Source organism: Ptychodera flava (assembly GCF_041260155.1).
Source record: "Ptychodera flava strain L36383 chromosome 23 unlocalized genomic scaffold, AS_Pfla_20210202 Scaffold_23__1_contigs__length_28996876_pilon, whole genome shotgun sequence".
Classification (NCBI taxonomy): Eukaryota; Metazoa; Hemichordata; class Enteropneusta; family Ptychoderidae; genus Ptychodera; species Ptychodera flava.
In genome coordinates, this window is record NW_027248277.1 from 8224200 (window position 1) to 8232887 (window position 8688).

The window sequence follows — 8688 nt, forward strand, 5'->3', positions numbered from 1 at the left end:
AAGAAATTGGTGAAGATTTCCTGTGTTGTACCATCTGTCTGGAGCAGTTCAAGTCTCCTAAAATTCTACCATGTCTGCATACATTCTGTGAGCAGTGTTTAGTCACACTGGTTGAGAAGACTGGATCTCTAAACTGTCTGGAATGTCGACAGCAATATCAGCTTCCTGTTGGAGGAGTGCCAGCGATAAAAGGCAACTTCTTTATGAGCAGTCTGATCGATAAATTCAAACAACGGGTGGATTCTTTGCAGGGGACTGAGATGAAGTGTAAAGGTTGTGAAGAGAATACAACCACTCATTGGTGTGAGGAGTGCAGACATTATCTTTGTAACAAGTGTGTCAAGATCCACAGAAATTTGCCAATCACAGAGAAACATCAACTAAATCATCAAATGCAGTTACACGACAAGCAGTGGAATATTGCAGTCTCCATAGAAAGAATGAAATTGAATTCTACTGTGAAACCTGTCAGGTACCAGTCTGTACAGACTGCACCATAGTCAAACACCGCATACCAGAACATGTACACAGAGACTTGAAAGATGCAGCAGATGAGTATCTTACAGAATTGAAAGCCATGGTTGACAAACTGAAAGTGAAAGAACAGGAAATTGAAAAGAATAAAACCCTGGCCAAGCAGACACACAGTGATCTTACAGAGCAGTGCAGCAGAGAAGAAAGTAAGGTGAGAATGAAAGCAGAAGAAATCATCAACAAAATAAAGAGAGAAGAGCAGAGACTGATAGATGAACTGAAAAACGATTACAAACTGAAAATTGAAAGAGCAGCTGTTGATATCGATAAGATGGAATTAAAACATGGTAATATTAAGAGTGCATGCAGTTACATAGAGATACTGATGCATCATGGGAATGCTGCTCAACTTCTCTTCACAAAGGTTGATGTTGGTACTCGCATCACAGAACTGATAACCATGGAAACTACGGCAGACTCTGAACATGAGGACCTAATATTTGAACCAAATGATCAGTACATTGAGCAAGGAATTCTGGGAATACTGAAATCTGATGTGTGTATGTCAAATTGTGCAGTTGAAAGCATTCCAAAACAACTCTGGAAAGGTGACTCTGCAGACATACTGATCACAACCAGAGATTCCACAGGAAAACAAGTCATCCCAAAACAACAAGTGGAAGCCAAGGTAAGAAAACCTGATGCATCATGGGAAGACATCCATGTAGCTGATAACAGAGATGGTACACACAGAATTACAGTGGCTGGACAATTGGATGGAAAATATCAAGTTACCATAACAGTAGGAGATCAACCAATACCAGGCTGTCCTGTCATCATACCTGTCATCAAAGGATTGGTGAAGACCATTGGCAGTCAAGGAAGTGCTGAGGGACAGTACAGCAATCCCTTGAGTGTGGCCATAAACAATGACACAGACATTGTCACTGCAGATACAAACAACAATAGATTGCAGATAACCAACAGAGAGGGAAAATTTAAGAAAGTTTTGGAATTTAAACAGTTTGATAAGCCTTTCTCACCATGTGATATAGCTATATCAAGTGATAATACACACTATAGTTTAGATAACAACAATAAGCAAGTAGTTGTCAGTGATGAGAATGGACATGTCATCAGATGCTTTGGACAAAATGAGTTGAAAGATCCATGGGGTATTGGGATTAGTCCTGTAGATGGCAATGTCTACGTGACAGACTCGGGTGGGCATTGTGTCAGGGTATATGCACAAGATGGCAAATACCTTAAGTCATTTGGGTCAAAAGGTAAAGGTCAAGGGCAATTCAACAGTCTCTGGGGTGTAATCATAGCAAGTACTGGAATGGTATTTGTAGCAGACTACAACAACAAGCGTATTCAGGTATTCAATGCACATGACCAGTATTTGTATTCCTTTGATTGTCAGAGTGGGGATGGTAATATGAGACATCCTAAAGGAATAGCACTTGAAAATGATAAATATGTCTATGTTACTACAGAGATCCCCAGTGGTCCATCAAAGTTTGAGAGTTGCAGTCTTTTGAAGTTCGAGAGTAGTGGCAAGTTTGTTTGTCGTATTGATATTGATAGTGATGCACTGAACCGCTCCACTGGTATAGCACTGACAGATGATGTACCTAGCAGCGTGGTTGTAGCAGATAGGGACAACCATTGCATCAAAGTGTTTGTGCAGTGATAAAATCACAATAAATTGTACCAAAATGTGTATTGTTGATTGGTCTCAGTCATATTACAGGACTGGGAGCCACTGACAAGATTACAAATAATACATGTATAAAATGTGTATGCATGTTGCAGAATATGGAAAAATGTTCTATTTATGTTCATTATAAGGCAATTCAGCCATGCATAATACACACAGCAAAGGGAAGACAAAGATTATTGAATTCTTTTAATCATTCACCGATTTAAGGTTGTGTAAAAGTATTGAAACTTGGATTTTTCCTTGTTTAAAGGGGCAGCTTTTTTATCAGCTTTCACCCTTTGAGCGCTATAATTTTCCCCCGCCAAAATTTTAGTGCAAAATTTTACCAATGTCTATGAATTTTTCTGTAATTTTTTGATAATTTTGGACCAAATGGACGTCACATTTCATATTGGCTACACTTTTTTCTCAAAAGTTTGGTAAAAGTCTGAGAAAAATTGACTTGGGTTTTATTTAATAAAGGGGACAAAAATAGACTTTGGCGCTCAAAGGGTTAAAAGACTAAAATCACATAAACAGTCAATGTCACAAACCTCATATGTGAGAGCCAGGGATTGAGAGGACGCCCCTCTAAAGATATTCATTTACAAATGATTTTAAGGGTTGGTTTTAGATTGTTGTAACGTTAGTCTATTTTTGCATTGTCAGTAACATGTTTTAGAGGAAGTTGTAATATTCTATTCATGATTATCAGTTTATATCTTCCATTATATTAGACAAATGTTTTCTATTTTGATACTTTATCTTGTCAGTTTTTAGCTCACATTTGGTATATGTATACATATATCAAAAAGAGCTTATATGGTAGGTCGACGGCATCTGTACCGGTATATCTGTATGTATGTTGTATGCATGTATGTTAGTATGTACGGATGTACGGTATGTCCATCCACATCAAAATCTCCAAAGCCACAGCACCTAGCATCTTAGTACATGTATTTGGTGTACAGGTGCACCAGCAGTGGAGATATGAATTTGTTCAAATGAATATGCCAGTGTCAAAAATATGCAAATGAGGTAAAAGAAAAATCAAGCAAATCACTAAAACTCTTGTAACCACAGGCCAGATTTTTTAAAACATGGTATGCAGGTTCTTAATGGTGACTTTAGTTAGATTTGTGAAAATTGTGGTGAAATTTTGATTGTTGTATTTTTAGAGCAAATCATTCCCATTTTTTGTCAAAAAACCTTCTCTGACTGCACTCATCCCATTTCCTTGAAACATGTTATGCATGATCCTAGGGTTGTCCTCTGTCAGATTTGTTCAAATTGTGGCAAAATTTTCATATTTGTATATTTTGGACAATTTTTCTCATTTTTGATAAAAAATAATTTTCTCTGAATTAAATATTCTGATTGCTTTGAAACCTGGTATTCATGTACTAGAGGCAACCTCAGTTGAGTATCTTCAAATTGTGGTGAAAATTTCATATTTTTAATTTTGGGGCAATTTTTTCCAAAAAAATCAAAAATCGTTTTTCCTGAAATTGCTCATCCAATTGCATTCATGTTCCAAGGGATAAACATAGTCAAGTATACTCACTCTGGGCTGCCAAATCAAATCAAATGTGAGCCAAGTGTCATTGATGCTATGTTTTAGTGTTGGGGTTTATTTACTAACAGAATTCTTGTCTTGCTTTATTTTAAGAAGTCATCAACCATGTTTTATGTGAACCGCTATCCAAGATATTCATAGACGTATATTCTTTGAAATAGTGGTTGATTTTTATGACACATGATACTGAATATTTCATTTTAAATTTTTCTGTAAAATTTAATGTATTGTATATACATTTTCAAGAAAAAAGGACAATAAGCAAAGTTTTTTTTATTTTGAAGATAAGCAAGTTTGATAATATTGTGCATTCCTACATCTTAATATTTTATCAGTGTGTATTTCACTGCAATACTATTTCTAAAACTGGTGCACATAAATTCTTTCATCTTTTTTCAATGTGACTTAAGGTAGTATGCTCCTCTGAAAGTGAAAGACTGAAACTTTTGTTCAAACTTCCTCAATGAAACTTTCAACTATTCTCTCATCAAATCAAGAACAAAAACCAGGGGTCACTGTGCATAGTCCAAACCAGAGAAAGAAATTACCTATTTGTAACATTTACCCATATTTGAAATTCAAAAATGCAGTCATCTCTGTTTTAAGTCTATTGGAAAAGGTACATTTTATGATTTTCGAAAAACTAAGACGGTGAAATTTTTTCCTACTCTAAGAGCTTTAAAATGAGCCTGCGCAAGTGGTACCAGTAGCTCACATAAATAATAAAATATTTGAGAGTCGGAATATCTATCCCAGAACGGGTATTGTACCTTCAGCAGAATGATGGAATTCAATGTGACATGAATTTTGCTATCAGTGTCTGTATATTTCAATTTATATGTACTGGTATCGGTGTTGCTGTAGTCCATACTTCAGTTTATTTACACACTGCATGCATTTTTTATTTTGACCCATCACAATGCTGACAGTGAAAATAGATGGAGGCGAACTGATAAATGGCAAAATTATTGTTTTGCTACAGCAGTTTGATTTCATGCAAACCTAACAGCAAAAAGTAAAAGTTTACCAATGATGATTGCATTCAAGCTAGGCTAACTCCATGAATAATATTAATGATACATGTTCATTGACACAATAGCATATTGACAGCTAACTGCACAGACAATCAGCCTGTACATGTGACTTTAATTTCTGTGTTTTCACTAGTTTTATTCTTTGCCTATATTTTTCATTTTTGTGTGTGATATCTTGTCAATATTACAGCATCCGTTGTAGTGTGTTATTGAAAAATAAATTGAATTTGGTTGTAACATAAGCACTGGCTTACACCCCTTATATTAACATCATTCACATTTTTAAGTTCTTCTGTACAACATTTGCAATTTCTATAGTACATGTATAACCACCCGACAGCATAATCATATGTATTTGTAACAAAAGGAGATTATGCTTATTTGTGAAGGTAGCTGTGATATCGCAGCGGTACTTGTGGCGTATATCGAACGCGCTCACGTCATTAGGGTAATCGCTACAGTCCCGCTGCGAGCCAAACCATGGGCTTCGTTGGCAGTTTACGACGAGACCGACCGGTGTCGTAGATTTAGCCTGCAAAATAATGAACTATATTAGCCTTTGAATAAATAAACTTGTTTCACCTTTATCATTGACTATCTGAGACTCATTCTGTACGCCTGCTAACTTCCTTGACGATAAGAACATGTATTTTCGACCATTTTCCCGTGAGCCGTCAACGGTTTCTGCGATGTTTGCCCAATCGCACGTACAACGCACTGAATACGTTGGAGGTCAAAAGTTCAAATTCAAGCAGGAACCATCGACGACTCGTCGAAAAACGGTTGAAAATACAGGTTGTCACAGTCGTGTTCGTTAGCAGGAGTAGAAGATGAGTCGTAGATAGTCAGTGATACAGTAGGTATAATTTTACTTATTGCAAACTTTATTTATTTTGTGATTTTGCGAGATAAATCTACGACACCGGTCGGTCTCGTTGTAAACTGCCAACAAAGCCCATTGTTTGGCTTGCAGCGGGACTGTGGGGATGACCCCAATGACCCGAGCGCATTTGATATACGCCACAAGTACTGCTGCGATATCACAGCTAGTGTGAAGCATGTTTGTTTTTATGGGTAAATTTCAAAGTTAGCAATAAGATGTCAATTTGTTAGGACAGTTGTAGTTTGGTGGTGGGTCAGTGTTAACATGCCAAGACCACTTTTTCAAAAAAATATCCAGCTAGCTGGGACCATGAGATTTAGCTGTAATGAGTCTGGGAAATAAAGCCATTGATTTAATCTGAATTTTATTGTATTTTTATTCATTGTGTTTATATTTTTTGACAAAATGACCAGCCGTTCACCAATATTTGCTTACTGTCATTCCCCCATCAAAATTAGTCTTGTTTAGGGAAGCAACTTCAGTTATCAACTTCCTTCTCAATCCATGTCACATTTTGCCATCCATTTGAATAAATAATTAACTTCTCACATTTTTTCCAGTAAACCTATGACCCATGATCATTTTCTCACCAGCAAAATTTCAGTTCGAGACCTTTGTACTTACAAGTGTTTTAGTCACACTTGTAATTCAAATAGTCTTTCTATGTCAAGTGTCTATCTCAACATTAAAAAACATACAAAGAATATGAAGGTTTCATTTATCACAAAATATATTTGACACAAGGGTATGTATGTTTTTAAATTAATAATCAAAGTGAACATATTTTGCTATCAAACATTATTCAAATACTGAAGTGGTCAACATCATATTGTCTTTTTTTCATACTTTTCATAATGATTCCTTTTGTTTAATAGACCCATGGGATTGCATTACAGATATCAAAGTAGCCAATGGAGATATCCTGATAGTGTCACATGACAGGAATCTGAAAATTTGGAGAAGCAGTGATGTCACACAGGTAAGCCTGAGTAGTCTTTGAACCTCCTCCCGCCCCAGATTGAATTGGCTAAACCACAATATGGCAGGAATAGGGGTGGAAGGAGTGGAATAATTCAATCCATTCAGTATTCTGATACCAGCCACCCCTGGCATATCATTACTGCAGAGTAATGTAAAATGTATCTTTCATAATGATACTTATTTTTCAAAATCATGGAATGTCATACCATAACATGTCAAATCTATTGTACAAGATTGTCTGGTCTTTCTTTGTAATTATCCTCATTCAATATCTAGAACCTAGTAACATTGTTAACTTTTGTTTGTTTTATTTTTTGACTTGGTTTCACATCACTCTGGTACTGCAATGGTTTTGGCACACATCAGGAATATTTGACCCCATCCTCAGAGTAGTAACAATTGCCTGTCAGAGGGCGCCTGTCATGTCCAAGCATACACATACTCCCTAAAATAATGTTAAATTGTATGTCTGGTCCAGCATCCTGCAATTTTGCCTTTGCGTCCCACAAATCAGAATGCAGGTTGCAGTCTCTTGATACACTACTGTGCTTTCTTTTCAAAACGTTTTATTACAAAGGCATGGCAACCAATCAGCTACACAATAATCTCAGTCTTAGACTCACTAAGTTGCTGTGAGTAATTAAAATATACCAATAAGCTATAACCTGTTGTGCTCCTGTACATTGCCAGTGTAATTCATATATGAAGTTATTGTAATATTCATAAATAGTTATAAGCATATTAATGACATTTGTAGACTGGTCCTATGATTGGTTCTGATAATCTTTTTATGCAATCTCTCCACAGATTGATCAGTTCTTCTGTCAGTCACCAGCTATTGTATAGCCAAGTCACTTCAGCTTGCTGATAATAACGTCATATATTTGGACACTCTAGGCAACCTTTATTTCTTGAAACGGCAGTCATAATTTCACTGCATATTTTCAAACAACAAGAAATCCCTGTACTTTTTAAAAACTTTCAATTATTAACGTATTTCTCCTACATGGATAAAGTTAAATTTGATAAAGTATTTCCTCATTTTCTTGCGAAATTATTTACCACTTTTTCACACTCAAAAGTAATTCCTAGAAATAATTGTAAATACAGAAAATTGTACTTACTCAGTTTCAGCTAGATTACAAACTTTACAATGTATTTGATTTGTAATGTCAGAGGAGAAGGTATTTGTTTTTTTCCTGCGTTTGATTTTTGTTCTTGCGTATCTGTAAATAGTGTTAAGTAAGTTATTGAAAGCTGTATGATTAACCATAAGTTTCACGTGAAATAAAATCTGATAACTTTTCCAGCATTCATGAAGTAGACATTTATTCGGTATGTGAGTTATTTATAAATATATTTTAGCTTTGTCAATACCAGTCAATTTTGTGACGTCATCCCCTCAGATTATTATTGATTATGTATCCTATTATCCAGCATTGTCAACTCAGATATTTTGAACATCTACAAAGACCCTGACATTGCCATGACTATAAAAAATAGTGATAATATACTCCAGCTGGCCAATACAGGGCTCAAGTAAACTTATAACTCCATAATGTATCAGTTTCACCCCTCATGCATTATGTTGTGCAAAGTTGCTTTCATCCATCATGGGCCCGGAGGGGGTACATTGTACAATTAAATTATTTAAATTTAGCAGATGCACTGATTACTGGCCTATAGAACAGTTTTGACACAAATGTTAACATATTTGAAGACATACAGAAAGATTAATATCAAGTATATAATATCATGTCTTTTGAAAGACACAGGACCATTCCATTCTCTTGTCAGTGCCAATAAGTGTGCAAACTTCACCAGTATTGAGTATTCAAATATCATAGCTATGAATTTTACAGATGAATGCTGGTTAAAATACCAAGTTATTAATGAGTCATTATTTGTTAAAGCAGCGTAATATAGGGTTATTCACAAAATACGGCCCTGTATGGACGAGGGCTCAGTGAGTGACACATTGGACGACGAAGGCGAGTCCCAATACGTCACTCACTGAGTCCCCAGTCCATACAGG

The 8688-nt window shown here is 35.9% G+C and overlaps 1 long non-coding RNA gene across 1 annotated transcript in view; it reads left to right on the forward strand.

Moving 5' to 3' along the window:
* The window catches only part of LOC139124175 (uncharacterized), a 30360-nt gene extending 21892 nt beyond the window's left edge, over positions 1-8468 (forward strand). The window contains exons 5-6 of the long non-coding RNA XR_011549879.1: positions 6569-6651; positions 7461-8468. This is a non-coding gene — a long non-coding RNA (uncharacterized lncRNA). The remainder of the gene's footprint in view (positions 1-6568; positions 6652-7460) is intronic.
* The last annotated feature ends 220 nt before the right edge of the window (positions 8469-8688 follow it).